Here is a 17,046-nt window from a genome sequence, read left to right on the forward strand (position 1 = left end):
AGATCATGCCTGCTTGAAGAAAATAATACGGGTAGATGAGCCCATAAATTGAAAAGTCAACTGTTGTAGAGGGTATCCACGATGGTTCTCCCTTACCTGGGGTCCACCCGCCCTTAGGGCAAAGCTAGAATGTAGCTTCTGATCACCTACTTAAGCTCCCACAACACCACCTCCCCAGGAAAAGTAAGGAGGTATCTTCACCGTGAGAGAAGCCCTGCATTTAACTCTATCAGATGCTAGCTCTATTGAAGAACATAGTAATTCCCAAAGAGCAGGCACGCACCATATTCTCACTTTCAGTAAGTGGCTCAACTGGATAGAAATATCAGATAATAACCCTGTAGGGTTAAAAAGGAGACATTATGCACCATGACAAAAATGATGGAACAGCTATACATTTTAGTGCCAATAATGGCTGCATTAATCTGTATAAGTACAAGAGGCTTTAGAATATAACCTGGTAGACATTACTCAAAAAGTTTGAATTAGAAGTCAAATTTGTCAATAACATTTTATTTCCATTCAACGTTTGTGCTGGTTCGATTATTCTTAAATGACAGAACCTATACTATCTGACAAGAAACTTCTATGCTTAGCAATGCCAACACCACCCTCAAATGTACACGTAAGTTATGGGACTAACATTGTTGGTAGGTTGTTTGTGCAACTGAAAACGAACAACTGATCTGCACCATAGTTGGAATATTAAGACTGAATCAATTTAAAGAGGTACATTTTAATTAATACATTGGAGAATGAATCTACTTGAGTGGCAGCAAAACCAGGTCGAATTGCAGCACACTCTTGTGCACTGCATGGTTTCATTCTTTCAGATTTTTCAGCGCTGATCGTGCTACATTGCAGCGTGGACAGCGCAACAAGCATGTTTCCACCCATTGGCAGGAGGCCGCAAACCTCGTGGAGTTTTATGTAAATCCGCGGAGCAAAACTCTGAGTTCTGCCCATCCCCTAGTTCTTATCGGTCTGGTCGGGGATGCACGATGACCTTTATCGCAATGATCTCACTGGCTATGAGTGGGTTAATTGTAAATAGAACAGGTGCTCAGGGTATCTGATGGGGCAGTGGGGATTGGAAGACTGAGGCCTTTCTAGTGGTAAAGTTGTCTGCGCCCCCTGTAATGCTTGTGGGGCCAGGCTGGGCCTCTGCCTGCCGCCCTGCCACCCTGCCACTCTCTACCATCGGTTTTTACTGCACTTAGTCATGTGTTTTTGGACCCAGTAATAGCCCGAACTGGTAATTTCCTGGTACAGAAACACTGGGTGTCTCCTAGTGCTCAGAAGGATAGTGCGTGAAATACTGCACCGAGTTTTACCACATGCGGACCTACATCTGATAAAGCCATGAGCTGAGAGTAGCCCATCCTGCCCCCTAAACCCCGACCACCCTGCCAGGGCCATGGGGGAGACCATATGAGGCTCCCTCCCCCTAGAGAAGCCAGAGGAAACATCAAACCCAATTATAATGAGTTTAGATCCACACTCTCTGGGGATTCCTCTCCGGTCACCTCATATTGTGGGCCAGAGTGCCGGGGTCAGTTGCTACTCTGGCTGGACTGAAACTCCTCCCCAGTCCAAAGCAAATATAATGAGTGTCCGCTCGTCGCTAGTTTTGGGGGGAACTGATGTGTCCCTTTAAAAATCATAACCCTGGTAGGCACACGTTTCGCCTTTTTCCTCCCAAAAATGGAAGGATAGGTAGTAAATAGTTCGCGAAATATACATTCTAGGAAAGACCAACGGGCTTACGAAGTGGTTTGTCTCTTACTTCCATATCGCTGTCAGCTCAGCACAAAGTGGGATGCTCCAGAGACGAGTAAGACATGCTAAACATAGATAGACTATCTCCAGGCAGAGCCCATGAGTGGACACACCAAGTTCATTCAGTCTTGTTTCCGGCAGGGCTCTTGGCTGGGTTTACATTGCGTTCAGAAAGCGGACACATGTTTATTGCGGCAGGGCCTCTGAGGCAGAGGGCTAGTCGCCGTTCCAAGGGCAAACAAGCTGGAATGGCTTTTAGCCTGTGTAAGGTACCACCATCTTTTTTTTTTTACAATGCGGGTGTCCACAGAACCAGCAGTAAGCGACTGCTTGGGTCCATGAGAGTGCAGCATCAGAGGAGCCAACGCTGCATTGCGTCCATAATCAGCATAGCGTTGCTCTGCTATACTAAAAAGCGCCCTAGGAACGCCTTACGATTAACAAGTAATGGCGTTACCTCAACGGATTCAGTACATAATGTAAATCTAAGTTAAATTATTCAATAATTGTACTTAAAATATCGTATGGACCTTGTCTCACCCCTAAAATATCATTAAACACCATCCATAAACTACTGGTGTGAAGGCAAGGACAAGACTTGTGAGAAATGGTGGATGTTAAGCTTAATAAATGACAAATAATACATTGCTGTTGCATTGTGTTTATCAGACCAGTGTCAAAACGTTAAGCGTATACTCCCTCCTTGTCACATTATATGGAGCATATAATCCCCTATTACTAAATATCGATTGCACAGTGGTCTTCACATTTTCTACACCAATCACCTTTGGAGCTAAACAATGTTTGGCAGCCCCCTCACCCAGGACTGATATCCAGCCTGCAGGAGATGGAGGGCAGCAGACCTGGCACGATCCACCATTCCAGACTCTAGACCTTCTAATACTCCTGGGAAAAGGTCTGCGACCAGTGGCATTTTGTTTGGTGAAGGACTGGTCCACGCAGGAGGCATTGGGGGCTGCAGAGGAAACCTGGTCAAGGGCTCTGAATGGCCTTTCGTGAAGCCTGCTGCCTCCAACAGGCGAGGGACTATGAGGAGGCAGGAAGTTAAGAGCAACTAGAAGCACTACAAGAAAGGCACCAGCAGACCTGATTGGTTGGCAATAGTTAACACCATGGCTGTGGCGCGAATTCCACCGCGGTGCTGGACATTCCATTCTTGGGCATGTTTCGGGCGGCCCCTGGCCCTCATGCGCACACGCCCATTGTGACTCCTGATGGCCAGGGGCCGCCATGAGCATGGAAGGGGTTAAAAGAGACAACCCAGAATTGCATCCACGACAATGTAAGAAGGCTAGGGCAAGCAGACCCACTTAGCAACGAGTGGGCGGATGAATCGCTTAATGTGTACAAGAATGAGTGCTGAAGCCTTAAGCACTGCTGAAAAGTCTGGGGTTGGTGGTGTTAAATATCAGTGCACTGAATACCAAGGCTGTGTAACCTTGATTCCACCCCATGCCACTTTAATCCACTACCAGAAACACCATGCCACTTCATCTCTCTCTTTTACGTTCCCGCCTTCTCCCTTTGTGATGATTTCCCCCCTCTTTCCTTCCCTCCTCCTTTCCCCGTGTATGTTTCTTCCCCTCTCTTGCGCACAGAGGGAAAATAAATGCCGATCCCCAAAAATGGATGCTGGTGGGCACCACCGGCTCAAATTGAACAGTGGGCATAAGCCATTGCAGATCAGAGTTGGGCCTTTAGTAGATTAAACAGGGGACTGAAGAAACACTCTCCCAGATCCACTACTGAAGCTACAGTTCTATATCATCAGGACACCATCTTTCAGTCTTGAGCCTCTTTTTGCAGCCTTACTACTTGTTGTGAGTTGGAGCGATTGGTTAAAGAAATGCACAGGACTGCAACTATTGTTCATAGATGCCCTGGAGCCAGGTGGAATGTCTTGGGGCTGAGCCTATGCAAGGATTAGTGACACCCTATAGAAAGTGGAATTCTGGCAACCACAATATGGACAGACGTTTTCTTTTTCAATAGTTGTTACTTAGAGTTGACATCTTGGTATCTAGCCTCACCATGCAAATCGTCCTTGCACCCAAAACCAGTCTTACATTAACATATAGAGCATTGAAACTTTAACCGGTGTAAAAGCATGCAACTAAAGCCCTATAATATAACACGTATCGGCAAAGTCAATAGGTATTGCTTATGCAAGAGCTATTGGCTTTTCCAATATGTTTTAGTCATGTTGTACTCCAGCGTTGCTGCTGTTTATGATGGTTAAAAGTTAGTGGGGTAAAGGAGAGTGGGGTGGTGTAGAGTGTTGTGAAGTGGAAGAGCATACAATCGTGGAGTGGCATAGTGTTTTGGAGTGGTTTAGAGGGTGTTGCATAGCGTGGCATGAAGTAGAGTGGCGTAGAGAGGAGTGGAGTGGAGTAGTGTGCTGTAGAATGCAGTGAAGTAAAGTGGCATGGAGTAGCTTAGAGGGAATTGTGTAGAGCAGAGCATAGTAGAGTGGAGTGGTGTTGTATAGTAGAGTGGCATAAAAAGGAGCAGAGTGTCATAGTGTATAGTTTAATAGAGTAGAACATCATAGAGTGGAGTATTATAGAGTAGAGTGTCCTAGAGTGAAGTGTCATAAAGTACAGTGGTACAGAGTAGATGGGTGTTGAGTGCAGTGGTAAAGAATGCATTCGATTGTGAGTAAGGTGGTGTAAAGTGGATTGGCTTAGAGTGCAGTGACGTAGATTAGAGACCAGTGGTGTATAGTAGAGTGGTGCAGAGTGGATTGCAGTGGCGTAGAGTAGATACTTTCAGGGTAGAGTGAAGTGGCATAGAGTGGTGTGGTGCAGGTCAGAGTTAAGTAGTACATGGTAGAGTGCAGAGGTGTAGAGTGGTATAGAGTGCATCAGAGTGGTGTAGAATAGAGCGGCACAGAATAGAAAAGTGCAAAGTAGAGTGGCACAGAGCAGTTGCATGGTGTACAGTGTAGAATAGAGTGTAGGGTGCAGAGATGTGGAGTAGAATGGCACTGAGCTCAGTAGTGGAGAGTGCAGTCTTGCAGAGTCGAGTGTTGTAGGGTGCAGTGGCATAGAGTACAGTAGTACAGAGTAGACTCGAGTGGTGTAGAGTGCAGTGATGTAGCGTGCAATGGCACTGAGTGCAGTGGCATAGAGTGTTTTAGAGTGTAGTGGTATAGAGTAGCTGGTGTACAGTACAGTGACATAGAGTGCATTGGTTTTGAGTAAAGTGGTGTAGAGTTCAGTAGTTTAGAGTAGAGAGGTACAGAGTAGAGTGACCTAGGGCACAGTGGCATAGAGTGTAGTGGGGTAGAGTGGAATGATGCAGGATGGAGTGGTGCAGGGTAGTGGCATAATGCACCGTGGTTTAGAGTAGCGTGGTGTATAGTGGGGTCGTGTAGATTGTTTCAGAGTAGAATTAAGTGGCATAGTGTGGGGTGGTGCAGGGCAGAGTGCATTGGCATAGAGTGCATTGGTGTGGAGTGATGCAGAGTCGAGTGGCCTAAACTGGAGAGTTGTAGAGTGCATTGGTGCATATTAAGAGTGCATTGGCGTACAGTGTAGAATTGAGTGGCGTGGAGTTGTGCAGCATAGAGTACCATGGCGTAAAGTGCAGTATTGTAGAGTAGATTAGAATGACTTAAAGTTGATTGGCGTAAAGTGCAGTGGCGGAGAGTGGAACGATGCATAATAGCGTGTTGCCGCACACAATGCATTGGCGTGGAGTGGTGCAGAGTAGAGTGAATTGGCATAACGTGCATTGGCGTAGAGTGCACTGGCAAAGAATGGAGGGATACAGAGTGGAGTGGCGCAGCGAGTGCTGGCATATAATGAATTGGCGTAGAGTGGTGCAGAGTAGAGTTGAGAGTGCAGTGGTGCGGAGTGGAGTGGTGCTGAGTAGATTGTTCCAGAGTAGAGTGAAGTGGTGCACAGTTGAGTACAGTGGCGTAGAGTGTAAGGTAGATTAGAGTGGCGGAAGTGTATTGTCATGTGTGCAGTGGCGTCGTATGGAATGGGACAGAGTAGAATGCATTGGCATATAGTAGAGTGGTGTAAAGTGGAGTGGCGCAGTGTGGAGTAGCGTAGTGTGGAGTGGCATTCTGTTGAGAGGTGCAGAGTAGACTTCAGCGGTGTGCAGCACAGTGGAGTAAAGTGAAGTATGCATGATGTGGTAGCATACTGCCAAAACAGAAAACACACCTTCAATTGAAATGACCATTACATTTGGACAGACATCAGTTTTACTAATAAAAATACTGCACACAAATGGTAATGTGTGGAAATGTCATGACCTACTGTATTGAGTCGATCATAATAACATTTTTGTTTCCACCAAACTTCAACACTACCAAAATATTTGCTTTTCTAAATACGATATGTTCTGAAATAGCAGCACAGTTCATTTACAGACATTTAAATGTTGTGTGCTAGAAAAAAATGATAGCGTACAGTCTTCCAGAAGCATACCCCAGTAGCCAGCATGATTGTCGCATAAATCCTCTCACTTTGAAGTCTGAGAAAGAAAAGTAAACATCAAGCTCCTTGGAAGACAGAGCCTGACATCTGACTTTTGACTTTGAATGTGCAGCAAATATAAGAAGATAAGATCAAGATTTAATCCTGTTTACAGAAATCGAGCACTGGTGCAAGAACAAGGCAAATAGAGTTTGGACAAGAAAAGCGGAGAACTAAAGCTGGATAGCCTAAAACAAATAGAGCCTGCAAATAGAACGCAAGCACATGTGAATTAAAAACCACAAAGTCAATGTTAAGGAATGGGCGGAATGATTTCCCAGGGAACTTTTCCAAATGTCCCCAAGATGTCATTAGCAAATCAGGCCGCTCCGCTGCCTGGTAGGCTTCGACCTAAAAAACACAGTAAAATCTTAATAGAAAACACCCATCCATTCCATCTTGGAATATTTTTTTCTTAAAGCATAAGATAAACTGTTCCAATATGGCTAACGTACGTGCTACGCATAGCAGTCACCTAGAAATAATTCTCTTCTAGGAAAAGAAACCACGATGGCTGTAGTGCTTAAGCATAGTGGTCAAGTGGGTGCAGCAGAGCATTTTGCAAAGCCAATCAGTATCCCCCTGTTGTCATAGATACAATGTAATATTTTTTTTAATGCTCAAAGCTGTGAGTTGTGAAGTTTTGTGAAATCGCAGAAGCACTAATGCCAAAAACTAGCAGACCATAAGATCCCATTCACGGGGCAGCCAAAGAGGTTCTTACAGTTCACCCCCAATCCTGGCACCCAAGCTGGGCCACAGGTCCTAAGACTCACCCCTCCGTGTTCAGCGAACTATCTACTCGAGGTGAGGCCACCCATAACTGGAAGCAGCAACAGAGTGGACACACGCCTCCTTGGCACCCTCTCTATCGGGGCTGCCGGCACCACACGGGTTACAAGCTAGAATGCCCACAGACCACTCATAAATCTGGATGTACACTTTCCGCATGCCTTTATACCTTTTTATTTTTCTGCCAACTTAATAGTATTTTTCTTTAGGAGCACAAAAAAACGAAGTTGCGAATGATACTCTGGCATATTTTACTAATACATTTACACTCAAATTTTCTCTTTAGCACTTTAGTGTGAATAAGAGTGACCATGCACAATAAAACCGCATAATCGCCGGAAACCATTAGCATTCTAGTGCCAGCAATATGTACATCTTCAGCTATTTAACCTCATTAGGAAATGCATCCTTGTTTTTAATCCTCTTAGCTGTCAATATATATGTCTATTGGCTTGCCAGTCTTGACAGACGACACGGAGAGACACTCGAAGACAATTTCTGTATCTTTCTCTCTTTTAAATAAATCACAGCGAGGGAAACAAATTGCTTAATAGGTAAAAAGCTGCAAAAAACTTGGAGGGTGCCTTACCTAGAGAGCCTTACCTGGCAGGCCCAGGTGTGAGTACAGTACTCCCTGTACCATCGGACCCAAGTTTAATCTCTTTGATGAAACCCAAAAAGGCTAAGACTGGCCTGGGGTGGCTTGTATTACTGTCTCTACGGTACCTGGCCTGGCAGTTCCAGCTGGTGGAGGGCCATGTCTGATTTGCGTACGTCTGGTCTCTGTCTGGAGAGGCATCATGGGCAAAAAAAAAAAACTATGGACTAAAATGCTGCCTAAGTAAATACCAGTGATTGGGACTAATTTTGGCAACCCACACACCAACTTTTAATATTATTATTATGTACATCCAGGGCTCGAGTCGGGGGTACACGCAGGTACACGCCGTCTCCCTGCTCTTTTCACAGGGTGGACGCCGTCCACCCTGCCAAGAAGTTGGCCCCCACAGAAATATGCTGAATTTGTACCAGTGTCTGGACACCGGGACACCTTCAGCAGCCCCTGCATGTTGCCTGCTTTCCATTCCCAGCAGCAGCGTGCAGGCAGCGAGGGAGCCTTTTTTCACCTCCAGCTGGCCCGAAGTTAAGGGGCCATCCGGCCTCCTTTTGTTTGTGTATGCTGACTGGAGGCCACCTGGAGCCTTACATTTAAATGTAAATGCCAAAGAGGGAAACAAAAGCACACAGCTTGCCTTCTCTTCACGGGTACTTAAGAGAGGCATGCTTTTGCCTGTGTTCTGTCCCTGTATATAAATGCAGACACTGCAAGGCTGTCAGATGGGTCAGTCTGTCTCAGTATTTATACAAATGATTTGCACAGCACTATTTTATTTCTTTTATACCGCTATGTCGTGGTGTCATGAGGTCATTTGTATATTGTTTTACTTGGTCAGTCCCCCCACTTCTTTTTATAGGACTTGGGCCCTGTTTACATCCATCAATGCTTATTGGAAGGAAACAACTGTCACAAATCCTCTTTTGGCACATGTTCAATGAAATCCCTCAAAGTAGGGAACGTGGGAGGAAGGATGGGGGACTCGCTTCTGCTAGCATTCAGCAGCAATCCTGCTGTGTCTAGAGTTCACTACTGTTTGTGGGGAGTTTTCACTGAAAGTGCTGCTGCTGATTTGGCAGCATCACTTTCAGTGAAAATGTGAATGGCAACCACTCTGGTGGCTTAAGGGGCCAGTCCGGCATTCTTTTGTTTGATTTTATGAAATGCAGGAATTTGTTTCGTAAAATAATCAAGCTTTGGCAAAGCCAATAGGTCTCTCCTTTATAGTGCGAGTGCTCAGCTATTGACTCTGCCATTACTTGTTTGCAAATCATTGTTGACAAACAGGTATTGTATTGTAATTGCATTTATATAGCGTTCTCTACCCCATACGAGGCGTTGAAGTGCTTTTTGGCGAGTAGCACGCTACTCCGGAACTCATAAAGGATTAGTTTTGAATTAGCATAGTGAAATATTAAAGTAATTAATTGTTGGATAGGTTAGTTAGTTATTTGGATTTAGAAGGATAGCGGTAGGATAAAGGAGGCAAAAAAGGTTTGTATTTATATAGCGCTTGTTACCCCGAATGGCGTATTGAAGAACTTTTTTGGCGAGTAGCACGCTGCTCCAGAAACCCATAAAGGATTAGTGGTGAATTAGTATAGTAAACTAATGAAAGCAATTTGAGTGGTGGATATTAGTCAGTTATTTGGAGTGAGAAGGATAGCAGAGAGATCGAAGAGGGAAAAGGGTTAGCATTTATATAGCGCTTGTTAACCCTGATCGGGTCTTGAAGTGCTTGTTTGGCGAGTAGCACGCTACTGCTGAACCCATAAAGGACTAGTGTTGAATTAGAATAGTTAAATATGAAAGTCATTTGAGTGGTGGATATGTTATTCAGTTATTTGGATAGAGAACGGTAGCGGAGGGACAGAAGAGGAAAAAAGGTTTGCATTTATATAGTGGTTGGTGTTGGGAGCTGTTGAAGCGCTTTTTCGGTGAGTAGCACAGTACTCTGGAACCCATAAAGGAATAGTGGTGAATTAGTATTGTGAAATATGAAATTTGTGAAGTGGACATGTTAGTTTAATATTTTGATTGAAAAGGATAGTTGAGGGATAGAAGAGTGTAGGATTTAGACTTTTGTTATTTGTTTTAGAGGTCATAGCAGTAGGAGGAGGCTTGGGATGAGTAAACAGGGGTGTGGAGGGGAAGAGTCAAAGGGAAGAGTTTAGAGAGGCTAGTTTTGGGGGATCGGTATAGTAAAAGAGGTGTCCGATGATGCAAGGAGGGGTAGAGTAGGGGAGAGTTTAGAAAAGGTTATTTTGGGGATCATAGTAGTGTTATGGGGTTTGGGATAAATGAGAGATTGGATGTAGAAAATATATTGATAGAGGTATAGGGTGAGAAATAGGGTAGTGTATTGGAAAGAGTGGTAGAAAGAAGTTTGAGATGAGTCAGAAAGTTGGGGAAGAAGATATATTGAGTGAGGTATAGGGTGAGAAATACGGTAGTGCATTGGATATTCTGAAGTAGAAGAAAGTAATAAATATATAGATCCATAAGTACATGGAAAGTATATAGATGTATAAAGGTAGTAAGTCTATGTACATTAAAGATTTTGATAGAGGTATAGGATGAAAAATAGGGTAGTGCATTGAATATGCTTTTTTAGGAGAAAAGTAATAAGTACATAGATCCAAGTACATGAAAAGTATATAGATGCATAAAGGAAGGAAGTATATGTAGATTAAAGATGCATTAGATAAACTCTGGTTTTCAAGTGTTGTTGTACGTAAAAATGTCTTTTACTTATTTTTAACAACATAATTATTCTACACGTTTATACAAAGCACTACACATATATAGATACTACATATCTATAGTACACATAAATACTTATATACAGGGATATGCTGTATATTTCTGTTTGCACATGGTGCTTATGTGGAGAAGAGCCAATTTTTTAGTAGTTTTCTGAAGATAAGGTGGTTTTCCGTGGATCTTATGCTGGGGGTAAAGAGTTCCACAGTTTGGCTGCTTGAACAGAGAAGGATGTGCCACACATGTTTTTTTCTTGTATCTTGGTATTTTGAGGTGAGGAGCCACTCTAGAGCGGAGGTTCCTTTGTTGAATGTGTTTGGTGGTTTTATTCCTGATGAAGAGCGGTCCTGTTCCATGTATCGCTTTGTGGGTGATACACAGCAGCTTGAACATGTATCTTCTGGCAACTTGTAACCAATGCAGGCCTTTCAAGGCAGGTGAGATGTGGTCTCGCGGTTTGATATGTGAGTGTAGTCTGGCAGCCGAGTTCTGAATCCATTGTAGTCTTTTTGTGGCGTTAAAGGTGATCTATTGTAGAGGCTATTGGTGTTATTGAGTTTGGACAGAACAAGGGAGATGGTAGCTTGGACCTTGTGTGGAAATCCCAAATGGGGTAAGATTTGTCGTAAAGTTTTTATAGTGGCAACGCTTAATCATGCTAGTTTCTCCACTTGGGCATTCATCGATAGCTTGGAGTCCATGGTCATTCTGAGGTTTCTTACTTCCTTCGATACTTTAGGTGGTGATCCCAGTTCGTCAGGCTAGGCGGCAAGCGGGTCATAATGTTTCCAATCACCACACATGAGTATTTCCATTTTGGAAGCATTTAATTTGAGATGGCTCCAAGTCATCCAATGATCCACGGCTCTGAGACAACTGAAAATAGGAGAATTTCCAATGTCTTTGGGCATTCCAGTTGAAGGACTATTTATGTGTCATCTGCATAGTCATAGCACGTGAGGTGAAATTGATTGATCAGTACTGGCAATGACTTCATGTAGAGCACAGGTACTCCTAGAACGGCCCGGCAAGCCTTTCTTGGCGGCCCGAGGACCTTGCAGACATCGTACCTGTGTTTTTTTTTTTATTGTTTAAAGAGGGTCAGCAAACACAAACTCAGCTCTATGGGGGCGGGAGATTCCAGCCATAGTCAGAGTGGAGCTGCTGGGGCGCTAAGAAATACAACAAAGCCTCATTAACAAGTGAATGGTCTTTTAAAGACCTGTGAAGTACTCGGGGGTGGCTGTGTGTGTGCCCAGGAAGCTGTCTCCGCCTGGGCTGCCACACACACAGGGTGAGGAGAAAGAGGGTGAAGAAGGCCAGCAAGGTGTGAGAGCTGGGACAGGGGCAGACAGATGAGGCAGAGTCAGGGAGACAGTGACAGATGAGGCAGAGACAGGGAGACAGAGACAGGTACACAGGGAGACAGAGACAGGGAGACGGAGACAGGGAGACGGAGACAGGAAGACAGAGACAGGGAATCGGAGACAGAGACAGGGAGACAGGGAGACAGAGACAGAGAGACAGAGAGACAGGGAGACAGATGAGGCAGAGTCAGGGAGACAGTGACAGATGAGGCAGAGACAGGGAGACAGAGACAGGTACACAGGGAGACAGAGACAGGGAGACGGAGACAGGGAGACGGAGACAGGAAGACAGAGACAGGGAATCGGAGACAGGGAGACAGGGAGACAGGGAGACAGAGAGACAGAGAGACAGAGAGACAGGGAGACAGAGAGGCAGAGAGACAGGGAGACAGAGAGACAGAGAGACAGGGAGACAGAGAGACAGAGACAGGGAGACAGAGGCAGGGAGACAGAGAGACAGGGAGACAGAGACAGGGAGACAGAGAGACAAGGAGACAGAGACAGGGAGACAGGGAGACGGGGAGACAGAGAGACAGAGAGACAGAGAGACAGGGCGACAGAGAGGCAGGGAGACAGAGAGACAGAGAGACAGAGAGACAGGGAGACAGAGAGACAGAGACAGGGAGACAGAGGCAGGGAGACAGAGAGACAGAGAGACAGGGAGACAGAGAGACAAGGAGACAGAGACAGGGAGACAGAGAGACGGGGAGACAGAGACCGACAAACAGAGACAGCAAGACAGACAGAGACACGGAGACAGGGAGACAGAGAGACAGGGAGACAGGGACAGGGAGACACAGAGACAGGGAGACAGAGAGACAGGGAGACAGAGACAGAAAGAGACAGACCGAGACAGACAGAGACAGGGAGACACAGAGACAGGGAGACAGAGAGACAGAGAGAGAGGGAGACAGAGACACAGAGACAGGGAGACACAGAGACAGAGAGACAGGGAGACAGAGAGTCAGGGAGTCAGGGAGACAGAGAGACAGGGAACCAGAGAGACAGGGAGAAAGAGACAGACAGAGACAGACAGAGACAGACAGAGACAGAGACACAGAGACAGGGAGACAGAGGGACAGAGCGACAGAGAGAGAGGGAGACAGAGACACAGAGACAGGGAGACATAGAGACAGGGAGACACAGAGACAGGGAGACAGAGGGACAGAGGGACAGAGAGACAGGGAGACAGAGACAGGGAGACAGAGAGAAAGGGAAACAGGGAGACAGAGAGACAGGGAGACAGAGGCAGACAGACAGAGACAGGGAGACAGAGACAGAGAGACTGAGAGACAGAGAGACAGGGAGCCAGAGACAGGGAGACACAGAGACAGGGAGACAGGGAGACAGAGACACAGAGACACAGAGACAGGGAGACAGAGAGACAGGTAGACAGACTGAGAGACAGGGAGATGGAGAGACAGAGAAACCGGGAGACAGGGAGACATAGACAGACAGACAGAGACCGACAGACACACAGACATACAGAGACAGGGAGACAGAGACAGGGAGACAGAGAGACAGGGAGACGGAGAGACAGAGAGACAGGGAGACAGGGAGACAGAGACACAGAGACAGGGAGACACAGAGACAGGGAGACAGGGAGACAGAGACACAGAGACACAGAGACACAGAGACAGGGAGACAGAGAGACACAGAGAAAGGGAGACAAAGACAGGGAGACAGAGACACGGAGACACGGAGACAGGGAGACAAAGAGACAGGGAGACAGGGAGACAGAGAGACAGGGAGACAGAGCCAGGAAGACAGAGACAGGGAGACAGAGACAGACAGACAGAGAGATAGGGAGACAGGGTGACAGAGAGACAGGGAGACAGAGAGAGGGAGACAGAGACAGGCAGACAGAAACAGAGACAGGGAGACAGGGACACAGAGACAGGGAGACAGAGAGACAGGGAGACCGAGACAGGGAGACAGAGAGGCAGAGACAGAGAGGCAGAGACAGAGAGATGGAGACAGGGAGACAGAGACAGAGAGACAAGGAGACAGGGAGACCGAGAGACAGAGAGACAGAGATAGGGAGACAGAGACAGGGAGACAAAGACAGAGACAGGGAGACAGATACAGAGACGAGAGACAGAGACAGGGAGACAGGGAGACAGAGAGACAGGAGACAGAGAGACAGAGAGACAGACACAGGGAGACAGAGAGACAGGGAGACAGAGAGACAGAGAGACAGAGAGACAGAGAGACAGAGAGACAGGGAGACAGGGAGACAGGGAGACAGAGATAGGGAGACAAGGGGGAGGCAGACAGGGGGAGGGAGACCGAGGGAGTGAGTCAGCGGGAGACAGGGAGGGAGAGGGAAACAGACAGAGGGAGATAGTCAGAGGGAGATGGAAGGAGATAGCGGGAGGAAGACAGAGGGAGGGAGACAGAGACAGACAGGGGAAGACAGAGGGAGACAGAACAAGGGAGGAGGGTGACAGACAGAGGGAGACAGAGGGAGGGAGACAAATAGAGGGAGAGAGAGAGGGAGAGAGCGGAAGACAGACCGAGAGAGGGAGAGAGAGACCGAGACATGGAGACAGAGAGGGAGAGAGAGGTGGAAAGAGACAGGGAGACAGAGAGGGAGAGAGAGGGAGAGAGAGAGGGAGACAGAGAGGGAGACAGAGAGGGAGAGAGAGGGAGAGAGACAGAGTTGGTGAGACAGAGGGAGACAGACAGAGGGAGGGATATTTATATATATATATATATATATCACACTCCACACCTTCCCCGAAGAAAAAGTGAAGAGGCCACAGCAGGGGAATATTTGGAAAACGGCTTTTATTCCATCACACGGACAAGTATCTGCTCTCCTTCACCCACATAAGGCGAATGCATTTCGGCGTTTTGCTGCCTTCCTCAGCGCCATGGGTGTAAATGGATCAGGAGGGTAGGTGTTTCCCGGATAAAGTATCTCGCCCCTCCTGATTGATTGCACACAGTCCCGCTTCTTAAAGGTGTATGCCTAACACATACAGCCCTGGTAGTCCGTTATTATAGCTACGCCTACCAGTCCCAGAATGCATTGTCCATTGTTCGTGTCTGGGGGCTGTCGTGTGGAGCGGGTACATGAAGTTGCTGGGGGAACTGTCCTTAGTCCCATGCTTGTGGAACACGCCATCTTCCTCATTTCCCCAACCGCTTACCCTTCTGTAATCAGGACCATGTTGGGTGGGGACAAGGCTGAAATCAAACCGAGCCCAGCGTGAGGCTAATTAACCTCAACACCGCCATCTCACGTCCCGAATCAGCTGGGGGGCTCTGGTGATTCCGGTAACCCGGATAATATCCTCCACCGAAGCAGAAAACCAGCTTGCCAGAGCCATCTTGATAGAGCGGGGACCTCTTAGCGCGTAACTGGAAACCGTGCTGAAAATATCACACTCCACACCTTCCCCGAAGATAAAGTGAAGAGGCCACAGCAGGGGAATATTTGGAAAACGGCTTTTATTCCATCACACGGACAAGTATCTGCTCTCCTTCACCCACATAAGGCGAATGCATTTCGGCGTCTTGCTGCCTTCCTCAGCGCCATGAGTGTAAATGGATCAGGAGGGTAGGTGTTTCCCGGATAAAGTATCTCGCCCCTCCTGATTGATTGCACACAGTCCCGCTTCTTAAAGGTGTATGCCTAACACATACAGCCCTGGTAGTCCGTTGTTATAGCTACGCCTACCTATATATACATATATACGCATATACATACATACACATATACATACATACACACACACACACCACACACACACACACACACACAAACACACACACACACACATATATATATATATATATATATATATATATATATATATATATATACACACACACACATATACATACACACACACATATATATATATTACTCTCCATGAGGTTGCCAAGCAGGATCAGTAATGACATAACTTGCCTCGCGCGAAGAAAGAGGAAGTGGTCATGAAGGGGACGTCCTGTCTAACTGCAGTGGAGACTGAGAAGGGACTATAATATGGACTGCCTAGTAATATTCATGGGAGTTGTAGTCGATGGACATAGTTTTTCTGTTTGCCCATATCCTTTGTTCTAAGGTAGGGCTGTTGTTATTTGGTTTGTTTTTGGCTGCTGTGACTTTTGTAATAAAACAGCGAAGAAGGTACAAAAGCATAATCCTCGCCTCCGTGTCCTTAATAGAATTGAAACTTACCGTTACACTGCTAGGCAAATTTCGATTCCTAACTATAACAATTATGAATTCTATGTTTTTTTTAGTGAATTTCAAAGGTTTTTTAAATGCTAATTCCTAACTATAATGTTTGTAAAACCTATGGTTTTTTCAGTGAATTTCATAGTTTTTTTAAAAGCTACTTCCTTTGTATATCGACTTTGTAACCTACGATTTTTTTTTATTAGCTGTTTTTTATAACTATTAATTATAATAATTTTTTTTTTTATTATTTGTTCAATGTATTCTTTTTTTAATAATTTTTTCCTGGTGCGCTCAGGGTGCGCGCACCGGTAAGCTTACCCGTACCATTTTGTCTTGGAGCGCTCAGGGTGCGCGCACCGGTAAGCTCTCCCGAGAGCGCAGCGAGAGCGCTATTTCTGCGTTTGTAAAAAAAAATATGTATGAAAACTAAATAATAATGCAAGACATTGTTATGTTATGTTATGTTATAACAATTTATTATGCGCACAGCGACCCCAGCGAAGGGGCATCAGTACCATCAGTACCATACTTATAAAAGTAGTATTTTTGATTTTCAGAATGGAAATGATTTTGCATTTCCGTAAAGCTAGCAAAACGTCATTTAGGCGCACCGCGTAAGCGCCCACGGAAGCGCCCACGTTCGTGCTGCGTAAGCGCCCCCGGAAGCGCCCCGGTGCGCGCAGCGTAAGCGCGTCAAGTCAGGTGACCTTAAAATAACAGTTTTCATTGGTTGCTAATAGTTTTTTTTACAAAGAATGAAAACCCCACCCATTTCCTTCACTTCTTCTTTCACTTTTGTGACTGAAAGACCTGTTTTTTGCTGCTCACCCTTTTTGGAATTATCATGGCTACTAGACCCACCAGTAGCAGTGAGGACTCAGATGGGTTCATTGAAGAAGAGGCTCCTCAGCCTAGAGTAAAGGAGCACTTCATATGGAATTTTTCTCAATACCTGCTGATAAAAAGAAAGTAAATGCTCCAAAGGTGGAGTGCAAGATCTGCCACACTGTACTTTCCCGAGTC

Source organism: Lissotriton helveticus, chromosome 5_1, assembly GCF_964261635.1.
Source record: "Lissotriton helveticus chromosome 5_1, aLisHel1.1, whole genome shotgun sequence".
NCBI classification, from domain to species: Eukaryota; Metazoa; Chordata; class Amphibia; order Caudata; family Salamandridae; genus Lissotriton; species Lissotriton helveticus.